General features: G+C 46.1%; 1 protein-coding gene across 1 annotated transcript in view; it reads right to left on the reverse strand.

The window, feature by feature from the left end:
* Positions 1-15,897, reverse strand: part of FARS2 (phenylalanyl-tRNA synthetase 2, mitochondrial) — a 388,891-nt gene that overhangs the window by 356,486 nt on the left and 16,508 nt on the right. Inside the window, exon 2 of the mRNA XM_032650151.1 lies at positions 8,901-8,986. The gene's annotated coding sequence lies outside the window, so the exon portion shown is untranslated. The remainder of the gene's footprint in view (positions 1-8,900; positions 8,987-15,897) is intronic.

Here is a 15,897-nt window from a genome sequence, read left to right on the forward strand (position 1 = left end):
CTCCCAACCACTGCGCCACCAGGGAAGCCCTGTCTCTCATTTTTGACAGCCAGACCCCACCACGGGCCCCGTTGCCCATCACCTATAGACCTTTAGGCTCTCACTCACCCTCCGCGCCCATGCTTAAAAAGAGGCACATGGTCCTCTCCTCAGCTGACTAAGCCAGCATGGTCAAAAGCTGAAAAGGTCTCAGTCTTAAGAGGTTCATATATCTAAAGAGGACAGGCTAGAAATAAGTTGATCTGAGTTCAACACCACAATCTACAAATAAAGAAAACTCCGTGTAAGTCTTTTTTTCCTTAGTAACATTTATCAGGGTTGCATACATATGTGTACGTCTTAACACACAGAAGTGAAAAGAGAAAGAAAGCCCTGTAGTTAGAGAAAACCCCTTGTTCTGTTGAAAATAATAACACTCGGGGCAGCCAGAGTCCCATGGATGGAAAAGGACGAGTCTCTGGCCCAATGCTGACAGAACGAGCACACATTCCAATAATGGCCTATCAATGAAAAACGAAACTTCTGTAAAGGTAGCTCTATAATGATGAGGAAAAATATAGATGTTAAGTAAAAGGAAAAGGAAAAGGTAAAGCTTTCATAAACAGTCTAATTAGAACCACAAAAAAGTTATACAGGAGAAAGGAATGAAAGAAAAAATTTTAACGTTATGAATGGTTTGCATTCAGGTGGAGGGAACTTGAATAAATTTTCTCTCATCTTTCAATTTTTCCTTATTGTCTAAATTTTTGAGAATAAGCTTCTAGTTCCCATCCTGAAAACAACTTTAATCCCGCCAAGACCAGACAAAGTGAAAGGTGCCAACCTCAGCGTGTTACAGCAGAACGCCATCAGCAGGTCAGTCGGTCTCTCCCAGCTGCTCTGCACTGAATGATAGCCACGTTAGCAGCTACTGCACAGAAGGCAGGACGGAGCCAGCTTCGTGGGGATGTGGAGGAAAGTCATCCTCTCCGCTAGGCCACAAGTGGGCCTAAGCAGATTATCCTGTGCTCTCCCAGGAAGAAAGCGGTTTACACACCGAGCCGGTTTTAAACACTCCAGCACCACACAGAAGAGAGCTATCCAGTCACGTCAAGGAAAAACGTTTAGACTGGAAAGTTACAGAAACATAGGAAAAGCCCTCTTGAAATGTAAATACCCATGAATTCCAAACCCGATTACCCAGTAGCTATGACCACGGGCAGCTTGCAAGGTTGACATCACTTTCAAGGGGCCTGGAGCCGCCAAGGGCTGAGCAGGCTCCAGCTTCCACACACTGTTCAAGTCCCAGGGTGGACACCACGCGGCGTCAAGGAAGTGGTGGGCTGATGATTCTCGTGCTCTGACGTTCACCACGAGTGCTTTCTCACTAGTAAAGCCCTGAGCTTCAGAATGTCAATGACCACTGTGCCTGTCCTCTTGCGGGGGGCGGGGGGCGCTGGAGAGGAAGCAGGGGGAAGCAGCACAGCCCATGCAGGGCTTCTGCTGTCAGATTCCAAAGTTAATGCTCCCTGGAGGACCGTAAACCTCTCCTCTGCGCATATGGACCATAATGAGAGTTTTATAAGAATCACAGTTGTGGCAAAAACACACTCAAATCATGTACCACAACTAACACTGAACATTCTTCCCCTGAAATGAAAAAACGTTTATATTCAAACTCGGAGATGCTGTGCAGCTGTAATCTGGTAGGGAACTGGGTCTTGATCCTGCACTATCGCCTGGCTCTCAAGACAAATCTCTAGGCTTTTACTGCTCTGGACCCCAGTCTGACTGTTGCATCAAGGTCACAATCTCCAAATACATTTCTACGCCGCCACAAGGGAGAAAAAAATGTGCACATATAGCAAAGAACACTCCAAATATACATCGGTTGAGGGCATGGGGGCATGGAAGTAGCAAAACAAGCACCTCAAGTTCCCCACACACAGCGTAGTGTAAAGGACGCTGGGCCAGGAGCCAGAAGGTCCAGGTCTGAGCTCCCAGCTGCCATCCACTCTCTGAGGGACCGTGGGGAAGACACTCAGCCTTAAGGGCTCCGCTTCTCCATGTGTCGAACAAGGAGGTCCCGACAGGTGACTTGGGAAGTGTACATATATATATAAATCAGAGGTCTTTTCCAGCATTACCTTTCCTAAATTTCTCAGCTCAAATTTCCTCTTCCTTTACCCCTGAGAGCATCTGCTGCCGGTTCTACACATGGGACCCGTCACCTGACCACAGGGCTTCAGTACAACTCCTGGAACCATGAAGACAGAGTATAAATTCCCCTCATTCATTCATCATTCTATCAGCAAGCACAAAACCATCACTCACATCCTAATATACAAAACCATGTGCTAGATACTTTAGGGGACGGACATAAAAATGAACGACTTCAAAAGGTCCAGTCTCTACTTAAAGGCATTTAATGTTTACAATCCAAAGGGAAATATAAAGAATTGAAGAAAATTGCAATGACAAAGGTCTAGAACAAACTGCTAATTAATCACAGTACCTTTCCCACGAAGCCTAGATGGGGCCTCAAAATCCTTCTCGACACAGCATTCCACTCAGAACCCTAAAGACCGTAGTTAGCAGGTGAGGTTAATTTTGCTGCCAGGTTAGGCTCGCTCCTGAGCACATGCCCGGGCACTTCCAATGCCCTCCTCCCGCCTGTCCCCCTAACCTCCTCGACTCTCACCTTCACCTCCAAACCATTAGATATTCCCGAAAAGCCGGGGGCCCCTCAGACCCTCGTCACAGTGGTGAAAGCCCTTGCCGATTCACCTTTGCCAACTTTTTAAAACTTTCAAATTCCAGGGAAACAGGAAATATGTATACTTGCTTGACTCCATGTCTACCACACTGCTACATTAAACTCTGAACCGCATGACTTATATTGGCATTGACATCTAGTATATTCCTACTAAGAAGAACAATGCGCAGTGTCACTGAGGCTTAAATCAGTGCACATACGAACCAGCAAGTTTTACAAACACACACACCTCCTCCTCTCCTGCTGTGAGAGGCTGCGTCCCTAATCCTAGCTGGCCATCTGGGAAACAAATGACTTTGTGATGGCATTGTAAATTGGTTCTACTCCTCTGGAAAGCAATCTGGCAATACGCTTTAGAAGCCATAAAACTGTTCATACTCTTTGACCTAGTAATACCACTAGGGACTCTATCACAAGAAACTAATTCAAAATATGGAAATAGCTACATGCACAAAGATATACCTTGTGGTGTTATTAATAACTGTGAAAAGCTGGGAGCAAGATACTCATCAACAACAGAGTTAATTACTTAATGGTATAGAATCACAACCATTAATGGTATAGAATGCAACCATTAAAACGGTAATGATGAAGATCATGTAGCAGTAAGGGGAAACGCAGATGCAAAACAACAGATACAACGATGTAAAAATCACTGAAGAAAAAACTGATAATATTAAAAACTGATAATCATTGTTTTAGGACAGTGAAGGGGGTGTTTTCTCCTGTTCTGTTTTCTAGCTTTTTGTGATACAGCACTGATGCTTCTACCATGTAAAGATAATCTTTGGAAATATGAACGCAGGCCTTGACCGTGAGGATGAAGAGGCAAAGGACCACATCAGAAAGCCCAGCCGCTACCTTCCGCAGCGGGGAGGGGACAGGGCCCTCCACAGCCTGGGGGCCAGGGGCATGTGCACAGAGCGGCTCCACAGAGAGCCAGTGGCAGTGGTGCGCCTGTCAGTGATTAGGGAAGTAAGAGCAGCGCCCATCTGCTAACCCCAGTCAATCCCCTCCATTACCAGCATCCCAAGACCAAGAATTCCCCGGGGCACACCACACTTGCTGGCAGCTTAGTTATCTGTTTACCAGATAACTAAGTATCTGTTACTAAGTAACTAAGTACTGTTTAGTAACTAAGTAAGTTTACCAGTTATCTGTTCACCAGGTCACACGGGGCTGTTCGATAATTTATTTAAAGCAAGTAAGCTCAGATTTTCACGTCTGGAGCAACGAGGAATGTCTGCACCAAGAAACGCCATCCTCATAAAGATCGGGGGAGAGAGCAGAAACCACCCGTCGCCTCTGGTGAAACACAGGAAGCGGCAGCACTGATGCTGCCCCTTGGGGGTCTAAGAAACGGGCGCCCGGGCGAGGGCAGGGCTGCCTCTCCAGGGCTGACATGGGGATGGAGGACGCAGGTCAGGAAGAGTGGTCCAGCCTAACAAACATTCATCTAGATGAACACTGATCTCAGCTTGGGGCCACTTAACCCCATCTGCAGGTTCACCCTGTGTCCAGCCGGGGACCAGTCCCGCGCAGGGAGATATAGGAGCTCCAGCCTGCCTGGACTGTCAGCACTGAGGGGTCTCGCAGGTTCTCTGCTTCCCTGCTCCAGCATTCCTGCCCTCACCCCTGCGGCCGAGGGCCTCTTTACACTGCAGGGTCAGTGACCAAGCTCTGGTCTCTCCGTGTCTCAATTTCTGCTCCGAGTCCCTGCCAGGGAGGGAGCGGAGCAAAGAAGTCTCAGAAACAGATTTTGCAATTAGACAAAACTGACTTAAATTCAAATTATGTTACCCTCCTCCCTGCTGACCTTGGGAAAATCTCTTCATCGCTCTAAATGCAGTTTCTTTTTCTACAAAATGTGCACCTACGCCCTCACATCACTGTCAGAATTAAGCGAAGTGAGGACCCCAGCATGTGACGCCATGTAACGCTCGTCAGTCCACGTGCCCTCACACTCCCCAGCCACCGGCGCCCCGCCTGCCTCTGCACCCCCTCTAATCCTGCCCGCTCAACAAGGCCTGCACAGCCCCACCCTGCTGCTCAGCCTCCTATGCTGACCACACACCTGGACTCCACTTGCCTCCTGGAAGCGCCCGCCACCGAAACCCAGACGCTGTCCTCTCTGCACCACAACCTGACGCCAGCGTGGGCGCTTGAGGCCGCACCGCCTGGGCTCACAGCCCTGCCGTTCCCTTGTTAGGAAATGCGACTTGGGTCAAGCTATGGAACCTCTCCGTGCCGCAGTCGCCCCATCTGTGAAACAGAGGCAATGGCAGTGCCTACCTCATATGACTGGGAGGTGGATCCCTGTGTCTGCAGGGGCCTGGGAGCCATGTCCAGCACATGGCAAGCAGGCACTTTTTACATCTTTGACTCCCTGTGAGAGTGTTTCGTCCAGATCACTTGGTGAGCTGCCTGTGCTAGCCCACGTCATCAGATGAGCAAGCATCCCCGCTACCCTCTGACACCAAGGGAGATGAAGCAGGCTCTTAGAGTGAAGCCTTTCTGGTGCCAGCATCAGCATCACGTGGGAGATCATTCGAAATGCAGCCTCTCAGGCACCCCCAGCCCGACTCAAATGGAATCTGCATATTAACACATTTTGAAGGCACAAGTCCTCTGTCACCTGGGGTTCCTGTTATAACACAGATGGGGGGCGGGGGACCTGAAACTCTGCCATCGTAGGACCCCGCTTGGAGTACCAGGTGTGAAAAGACAGCACCGAACTCCAGAGAGGAATTGCACCAGGATGTGAGACAACGACTGCCTTGGCACCTGCAGGTGGAAAATGAGGGAGACGGGCGTGACCGATGACTTGGAAGAGTCCATAGATAAGAAGTCAACTGGCGCAGGGAGCTCCCTGGTAAGTCCTTAGAGGGTAGGGACCATGTCTTACTCATCCTGGTTTTCTCAACAGAGAACGCCTGGCACAGAGGAGGCAGGTCACTGTAACCATCTATCTCCGTCTCAATAAAACCAGAATAGCACTTGTTAGCTTTACAAAAACACAACTGTTTTATAGCTGTATTAGCAGCCCCTCCCCACCCTACTCTAATATTTGCCTCTACATTTCCTATATGAAGATGACACAACCTATCATTAATCAAAGGGAACCATTTCTAAACTTTTTCTCTTAGAAATGATGCTGGCTTTGAAAACCCGCGAGGCGGGGGGTGAAGGTGGGGTGGGGGTAGGAGGAGGGGCCGGCAGAACATCCTACACAAAACAGGGGCTACATTTTTAAAGAGCATTTGCTGGTACCTTGCTGACTCTTTCATTTTAAACATCAGCATGTTGAAAACTAAGTGAAGGCAGAAGAGGGAGTGCCCTGTTGCTATAACCCTTGACCTTTTCTTAGTGACACACAAAACTAATCAGCCCCGGAGGTCAACAACCAGGGACTAGTTAGAGGGAAGGAGACAGGGAAAGCAAACAAGAGTAGAGATTAGAAAAATCACACCAACTGACCCAAGAGTCCCTTGAAGTCCCTCCTTCCTGGGGAGCACAGCCCTCATTTTCCAAGACAGCAGCAATGACCAGATGCCCTTGCTTTTGATCTCAGCAATCTGTCCCCTTGTCCAACAGGGCCCTCGCCCTACCGCCCACCTCCACACACACCTGTCACCAAGGTAATTGACTAAGGGGAGAAATCTACACAAATGTGAGAAGAAAGCTATCTTCCCAGTCCAATGCCCACAGCTAGCATGAAATTACCTAAACGTGAAAGCATGTCAATCCCAAATATGCCTCTCTTTGAAAAAACAAAGGAAGATCCCTGGCAGATGTCCCTAAGAGAATCTCCTTTACATCACTCTGAATCAGCAGCTACGTATGAACACAGAGTAACATTTTTACACGCTTATACTACATATACCTACATGTACAAACACACAGGTGTACGTTTCTCTGCTCTGCCTGTATCTGAAACGGCTTTGGGGTGGGTAAGGCAGCCCTTGTCCTCAGCTACTGGTGTAAGCCAACCATTTTCTGCCCTTAGGTGAGGTCTCTAAGCAATTCCATGGATCATATACACCCTACCCTTTCTACTTCAACTACTGATGGAGCTCTCACAGAAAAACAGAATACGAAACAACGACAAAGTTTCAAAATTTTACATCTAAACATTCATTTCTAAAATGAAATCAAAGCAGGGAGAACTCTTGTTTCCTCAAACCTCATCTCTAAACTTTCACGAAATTTCAACCAAATAATCTTAAAGCCACAGTCACACAGGGAGGATGATGCCAGCCCTGTCACTGACTTTTTAAAGAAACTCCGAGGGCCCAGGAGGAGCTGAGGCAAAGCATCCCTCTAAACCGGGGAACCCTCGGAGGGCCTACGTGGTGCAGCCAAACACACAGCCACGTTTCCCAAAGTAATGCCACGCTGAGGGTTAAAATGCACAGGGGTGGTGAGGCTCTGGACGAGAAGACTTCGGGAACTACAGAAGCGTCAGCTTGAACCCATCAGTCTTCAGTTTACAGAATGAAACTGCCCTCGGAACGCAGAGTGACCGGGAGCCGGCAGTGAAATCTAGGCGAGCGGATCCCTGTCCTTCCGCCAAGTTCCTGAACTCAAGTCTCCACAGAGTAAGCGAGAGCCGTCCCCTACATAAGTCTCATGAAGAGAGACGTACTCCATAAGGACGTGAAAATCATCTTCCAACACGAATAAACAAAACAGAAGACAGCCCCTGTGTGGGTGAGGAGTATTTTCCAGCAATCCCTGCTAATAAGGACACCCTGAGAAAAGGCATTTCTGTGTCTTTTGTGATGAGAAAACTCTTAATTACAGCCCAAAGAACAAGGTACTCAAGAGGAATTAGACCAATGATCCCATACCTTGACCATACATTTAGAATCATCTGTGAAGCTTTTTAAAAATCCCAGTGGCCAAGGCACACACCAGGCCAGTGACACGGGAATCTCTGGAGGTGGCCTGCAGTGCACGGCCAAAGTTGGGAACCACAGAATTAGGGATTATTCTAAAGATATCGTCCAGAGCAGAGTCAATCTGAGCATGACTGTGGGCCCTTGATACGCTGGGACCTTTGTCTAAATCTCACACCCAGCTATGACGGTGGATGGTACAAGCCACTCACCCTCTACCTTAGGAGGGGCTCGGGGCCATGCACACACAGCCCTCCCCTTAAAACGCAGCACAGACAAGGTCGCCCATCCAGAGGGCCTGCCGGGATGAGCAGGGTCCAGGAGACCCTCGGTCTGTATCTGCAGGGGGCACCTCCCTGGCAGCAATGTGAGGGGCTCCGGAGATGGGCTGGGACATGAGCTGACACACGGGCCCAGCTGAGCCAGTGTCCCCCGGGGAGCACGCTCTTTGCAGGATGCCGCGAAGCCCCTCATGACCCCTCTGTGAGGGACAATGCAAACCCTCTCAGCAAAATACACACGAGGATTCAAGAAATGGGCACACTTTCTTGCTGTTGCTCCTCTACTGATAAAGATGGAAAATTCACTTTATCTGAATTTTTTAAAAGTCCTCAGTGTTCACCACTGATACTCTCCAGGTCTCCCCCCATTTATGCTCGGCTTAGATAGTTTTGTTTGGTTTTATTTGAAAGCAAACTTCTGGCAGAGGTACGTAGAGCAGAGATATATACAAAACTCCAGCAGAATCAATTCGTATTTATTCAAGGCATTTAAAAGCAAAATTTGACCCAAGAACTCAAATAAAAAGAAAATCAAACATATTGCATACATCTTGAAAGATATTTTAAATAACAGAACATTTTAAAGCATAAATATAGAAAGGCAGGGGAAAGACATACAGAGATATTCAACATATAATATCTTTCTACAGAATGTGGATTTTTTTAAAGTGCACTTTTGTCCAAAAAAAAAAAAAAAAAGGAAAAAGAAACACCAACCCCTGAATCTAATATGCTTACCAACATGAACTGTGAAGGCAGGTGGCCCGGGCTTGAACCCACACGCGGGGCCCTGGACCACGCCTCCGAGCCTCCGTGCCTCCGTGCCTCCTCTTATCTTTACATCAGAGGCTCTGGAGTCGGACTGCTGGGCTCAGATTCGGGTCTGCACAGGAGCTGTGTGAGTGCATGTAACCTCCCCGCCCCTCTCTCCCTCCTCTGTGACACTGAAACAAGAACAGGACCTACCTCCAATCTGCAGAAACTGGAACCTCGTGCACAGCTGATGGGAATGCAAAATGGTGCAGCTGCTGTAGAAAACAGTCTGGCAGTTCCTAAAAATATTTAACATAGAATTACCATAAGATCCAGCGATTCCACTTCTGGGACTCTACCCCAAAGAGCTGTGAGTAGACACTGAAACAGATATTTGCACACCCATGTTCACAGCAGCATATTCACAACAGCCAAAAGGTGGAAGCAGCCCGTGTCCATCAACAGAACAACGGATAAAATGTAGTACATACATACAATGAAACATTATTCAGCCTTAAAAAGGAAGGAAATTCCGACACAGGCTTCAACATGGATGAACCTTGAAGATAACTATACCAAGTGAAATAAGCCAGTTATATAAAGACAAAATATTCTATGATTTCACGTATATGAGGTACTTAGAGCAGTCAGACTCATGGAAACCGAAAGAATGATGGTTACCAGGGGCTGTGGGGAGGGGGATGGGGAAGTAGTGTTTAATGGGTACAGAGTTTCAGTTTGGGAAAATGAAATAGTTCTGAGATGGAGGCAGGTGATGGTTTACCCAACAATGTGAATGTACTTAATGCCAGTGAACTGTATACTTAAAAAGGTTCAGATAGTAATTTTTATGTTTTGTATATTTTACCACAATAAAAGAATAAAAGTAAATAAGAAAGCCTAGTCCCTATACCTCCTAGAGTTGCTGTAAGGACTGGATATGTGCGAAGTGTTTAGAGAGTACCTGGCAGGGAAGCCCTCCGTAAACACTAGCTACAGCTACTCTCTTATTGTCCTACCTTTGGAGCTCCCTCCAGGCTCCACCACCATGTTCTGCAGAAACAGATGCTCACTGACTAGATTCTGATCCACCCCCTGGAGCTGTACAGCTTCTGGAATGAGACAGTTCCAGCCCTGGGCTTCCTTCCAGCATAAATGCTCTATTATTGGGACAAAACTTCCACTGCAATCAGATAAAGATGAAGAGACCACCTGGTTCCTGCAGAGTCTTCACACATAAAGCTGAGAAGACCACAACTAAAAAAAAAAAAAAAAAAACTGATTTTATCATCTATTCCCTAAATGGTTTGTTAATAATCTTGCCTCAAAGATAGGTTCATAGGCTAATGTTATCGTATAAGTCTGACAGTGGGGAAGAAAGGAAAAATGTTCCCTACTATTCATAAATATTCTTTCACCTTTTATGACAATCCAGACTATTCTACTTCTTTGCTTCGTCATTTAAAAGTCCTTCTATTATGAAAATTTCCAAGCATATACAAAAGCAGAGACCCGACTAGCCCTCATGTACCCAGCTTAAGAGCCAACTTCAACCTCTCTGACCCTACCTACTTGACATTCTCGCCACCAGAAAACTAGAATAAAAACACCAGGGCAGGGCTTCCCTGGTGGCGCAGTGGTTGAGAGTCCGCCTGCCGATGCAGGGGACGCAGGTTCATGCTCCGGTCCGGGAAGATCCCACATGCCGCGGAGCGGCTGGACCCATGAGCCATGGCCGCTGAGCCTGCGTGTCCGGAGCCTGTGCTCTGCAACGGGAGAGGCCACAGCAGTGAGAGGCCCGTGTACCGGAAAAACAAAAACAAAAACAAAAAAAAACACCAGGGCAGCTACATTGAAGCAATGTTCTTTTCTAACAATCATCATCACCATCACTATTTTACTTTTAGAAGTTCTTTTTGGATATCTTCTCACCTGCTCTCCTTTTTTTCTTTGAAACTACAAATAATTTCCATACCTACTATTCCAAGGTTATTGTGAGGATGTAATACACATGAAAATGCAGAGCTTGGTGTCTGAAATGTATGAAGTCCCGGAGAAATCTTAGTTCTCCACGGACCACCACCCCACCCTTCTCTCCAAGACAACAGATACCAACCACCGCCACCCCTCTCACACATACCCTTCTCCATTAAAGAATGTCCTTGCTTGTCCCTCACTCCTCCCTTCCCTTCCCAAACACTGGTCCTTGCTTTCCTCCTGTCCCCTCGGCCTGCTTCGAAGCCAGGGATCCCAAACACAAATGTCTGATCACAAATCCAATCACCTAGAAGACCCCAAATATAAAGACAAACACAGAAAGTGGATAAACTGCACTGATCAATACATTTAACGTTTAGGGTACCAGCCACTAAACTAAAAATTAAAAACATACCCAATCTAGTGCCTGTATGTTATTTAACAGAAAAACCAGGCTAGACACTCAAGGTAAAAACAGCACAAACAGGGATTCCAATGCAGGTCGTGTGTATGTGTGTGTATTTATATTTTAAACATTAAACCCTTTTTTGATGATCCAAGAAATTTTATCTGCTGATGAGATTCATTTCCTTGCAGTACTTTTCGCCAGTGGCAAACCTGCCACATCTAATTTGTTTTAAAAGGAATTCTAATCACCCAATCAATCATACTCTCGACCTTCAGCCTCACAGTCACTTCGCTGTGGTCAAAATTGGCTCCAAAAACTCATGTTGTAACAGTTCTGTGGTCCTCAAGCTCCAAAACGCCAATGACAGGAATATAATTTGACCAAACCCTCTGGTAGAAGAAAAAACAGTACCTGAAGTTTCTAATTCGTCTCCTACCAAGATTCTTTAAATAAAAGTGAATGTCTAAGATATTATTAAGGAATAACTTTTCCTCTACTGGGGTTTAAAGACTTATAAATCATCCAAGTGTCTATGCAGTGAATCTGGTCTCTTCATTACAAAAATCACACGTCTCACTTTTGCTTTTAAACAACTTTTCTTATTGCAGAGATATAAGGACCAAGTAATAACCCTTGCAACACTCCGCCCTCCCCTCCTGGCACACGTTCAATCTCAAGCGCGCTGGCTTGGAAAGGCGTCCGCATTTGCTGCCTGCCCTTCCTGTCCCCATCCTCCCTCCTGGCTACCTGGCTTCTCGGGGCCTGGCACACAGCAGGTACTCAATACATGATGCTGCCGGGATCATTAAGAAAACTTTAGGGGTAACAGAGACAGAAGCAGCCACATCAAGTAGAGAAGCTGACCCGGGGTGGGGAGAAGAATACGGTTATTTTAGACACACTGTTTGAGGGGCGGGCGGGACATGCAGATGGACACATTCAGTGATGTCCACCTCGGCGATGATGTCACACGGGGATGATGCAGGTCAAGGAGGGAGGCCTTCTGCAGAAAGACTCCATCCGCAAGCAGAGAGCTCAGCTCTGAGCATCACCGAAGCTAAGGGAGAACCGCATCTCAAGGTGACTGAAAACACTGGATGGGGTGTGAAACGCCACAGCTAAACTGAAGAGGATTAAAGACCGTAAATGAGGGGATGGGTAACTTAATCACTAGAAAGTTCTCCATCTTTAAGAAGCTGTTTCAGTGATGAATAAGATACATACTTATAACTATCTGCAAGAATCCCAAATAAAATGTAGACAAACAGAAACCACTAAGGGAACACTATACCAAGGCCACGGTGGCGGCGGGGGGGGGGGGGCGGGGGGGGGCGTGGCCACCATGCACAGCACAAGGATAAATCAAGGCAGGAGATCCAGTCCTCTAATTGACCCCATGATCAAACAAGAAAAAGCAAATGATCAGCCCCCAGATGCTTGACAAAACAGAACATTCACTCTTCATTAAGACAAACTCTTAATAAGATAGGAATAGATGACTATTGCCTGAATATGATCCCAATATATCCACCAAAACTCCAGAATCATGATTTGAGAAACCACTATAGGCATTCCATGAAAGTCCAACTTCTGAGTAGAGAAATGGGAATCAGCGAGTGACAGAAGGTTCCCCCAAATGGAATTACAAATGCCTCTGGAAGGTATAAAAAGATGTTCAATCTCAAAGAAATGCAAAGTAAAATGACAATTAGGTTTTAAAATATCTACAGACTGGGGAAGATCATGTTCTTTGATATCACAGTGTTATGAGGGTCTAAGAAACAGGCATTGCTGGTAAAGCTTCTATGGAAGGCAGTGTGACAATATCTATCAACATTTAAAACACACACATTTAATTCAGCAATCCCACCTGTAGTGAATTAAATTTATAGATATACTTCTTTTTTTTTTTTTTTTTTTTTTTCCCTGCAGTACATGGGCCTCCCACCGTTGCGGCCTCTCCCGTTGCGGAGCACAGGCTCCAGACGCGCAAGCTCAGCGGCCGTGGCTCACAGGCCCAGCCGCTCCGCGGCATGTGGGATCCTCCCGGACCAGGGCATGAACCCGCGTCCCCTGCATCAGCAGGCAGACTCTCAACCACTGCGCCACCAGGGAAGCCCTAGATATACTTCTTGTATGTGTGCAAAATGATGCATGAACAAGGATATTCACTGAACAATTTGTAAGAGCCAAAGACAGGAAATACATTTCCATTAATCAGGGACTAGCTAAGTAAATTAAAAATAAGGCAGCACTACATGTATTGACATAGGATATCTCCAAGATATATTGTTAAATGATAAAAAAGAGGTGTGATTGGCTGTGCATGGTAGCTACCATTTTTCAACAGGAATATAAATGTAGTTTACGCATATACACACGTATATAAGGAAGTGCAGACACGGTAGGAGCTGAGAGACAGAGACAGTTGAGAGGCTACTACTCATTACATGCTTTTATACCTTTCGATTTTATACGATGAGCATTACAACCTAGTGACTTGAGATCACTCTTGGCTTCCCCTTTCCTTCATTCCCTCCATCCAGCCAATTGGTAGGGCCTGTGAATTCTGTCTTTACAACATCGCTGCCACTTTAGCCCTCCTTTCCACTCTCACCACAAGTGACATAATTTAGAGACCCTCAGTACCTTCCTCCAGGATAATTAAACAGCCTTTAACACCTTCCACTTCAAATAATTACCTCCTCTGATTCACTTTATGTACCATGCCGGATTTACCTTCTAAAGCACACATTTATTAAGCTTCCGAAGGCCCGAATTCTGCTTGGCCCATCCAAGTGCCCCCGCAGACCCCAATTCCCAGGGACCACACCCCACACTTGGGCTGAACAGAACTGCTGCCAGGGACTAGAACTACAGCTGTTTCCTCTCACCCTGAGCCCCAGCGCCCGGTGGTCTCCTCCCTCAGGAATGTTCCACGTGCACCGGCTGAGATGGGCTGTGGCCCCCAGCACCCACCGTGAAGGCCTTGCCCTCAGGACACTGTCCCTGACGTGCATCCGGGACATGACTACAGAACTGCACATCTCTCTCAGGGGGGCCCCGACACGCCCACCTGCTTCCTTCTAAGCACCCACACCAGTGGTCAGTCTTCCCCTTGCAGCTGCCCCTCTGCTTCGTTCCTCGGGCTTCTGAGAACAGTGATGTACCCACAGCAATAAATAAAGAGCAAGTCATCTGGTGAGGGTAAGGCTTCCCTTCAGATTCCCCGGATTCCAATTGCTCATTAAAGAGCTAAAAAGCCATCCTGAATCTGTAAGTTTAGATGTGCCCAGTGGTCACAATGATATTATACTAAGGTAGGAGGTACTAAAAATGCTAAGTAACTGTTTCTGATTCTTTTTGCCTCTCTCAATGGACACTGGTAAAAAGTCTGGAATCCCAAAGCACATAACACATATGCAAGAAAGTCCATCTTACCTGTCACTTAAAAGTCATTTTCTAGAGTTACTGTTTTTTTAAATGAGAGAAATGATCTTTCTCAGGGTGAGCGTGTAAGGTTAGTGATGGCTGGGAGCAGGGACTAAATTGGGTGATTTTGGGTCCTTGACAAGAGGTGTCTACCACTTCCCAACGTAAGGCAAATTATGCATTAGTTAGGTCAAGGTCATTTTAAAAGAGGCAATTCCTGTAGACACATAGGTGTCAGTAGTCCATATTAGTTTGGACAATAAGCATGGAAAAGAATTTTAAAATTCATCATTGGGGAACATTTGGGAAGATGAAAAAGTTCCAGAGAATGGATGGTGGTGATGGATGCACAACAATGTAAATGCATTAATGCCATGGAACTGCACACTTGAAAATGGTTTAATGGTAAATCTTATTTTTCATATATATATATATATATATGTTTATATATGTGTATTTCGTGCAACTTTTTAAAATCCACCATGAAACATGAATTTAAACATTTTATTTTCAATACAGTAAAACATACAACTACCAGTTCTTTTTCTTTCTCATTTCAAGACCTGCGACAATATAGAGAAAACATCAGCAGTTGAAATCTGACGGCAGCTCTAATAATGTGGTAATTATTCAAGTTTATCCTGATAATTCTTTTTATAATCCTACCTTCACTTGAAAAGCTCTTGGCCTTCAAGGTGAGGTCCATGCCATGCAGACAGAAGGCCACGGTTGCATAAGTACCAGCTGACTGAGGTTAGCCACAGAAGGCAGAAAGAAGGTTGAAATCAAAGAACTCCAGGCCCTTGTTCCTGGATGAGTCCTCCCACAAACTACAGCCCAGGAGGGCTCTAGCCTATTGATACAATGCAATCAAAATAATGAAAATTTAAAAATAAAGAATGGAAGGAAAATGCAATGATAATCCGAAATCACAGAAGGTCACTGAGGACATAAGAGCTTCTGCTTCCCAAGGAGACCATAAAACACACCTATTACGCATCATAAAATGAGCTGAATGCAGGTCACTGCTTTTAGAAGGCCTTGCAGGTCACTGCTTTTAGAAGGCCTTTTCAGCTGCAGAAATTACCTATGTTTAATGGGTTAGTATTCGGTGGTAATGTTTTTCAATGCCAGAAGCTAATAAAATCACATCCTCTGGATCTGCGGTGTCTAATATAGTAGCAGCTAATCACAGGTGGCTATTTAAATTTAAATTAATTGGACTTCCGGGAAGATGGCGGAAGAGTAAGACGCGGAGATCACCTTCCTCCCCACAGATACACCAGAAATACATCTACGCGTGGAACAACTCCTACGAAGCACCTACTGAACGCTGGCAGAAGACCTCAGACCTCCCAAAAGGCAAGGAACCCCCCACGTACCTGGTTAGGG

This window comes from Phocoena sinus, chromosome 11 (assembly GCF_008692025.1).
Source record: "Phocoena sinus isolate mPhoSin1 chromosome 11, mPhoSin1.pri, whole genome shotgun sequence".
NCBI lineage: Eukaryota > Metazoa > Chordata > Mammalia > Artiodactyla > Phocoenidae > Phocoena > Phocoena sinus.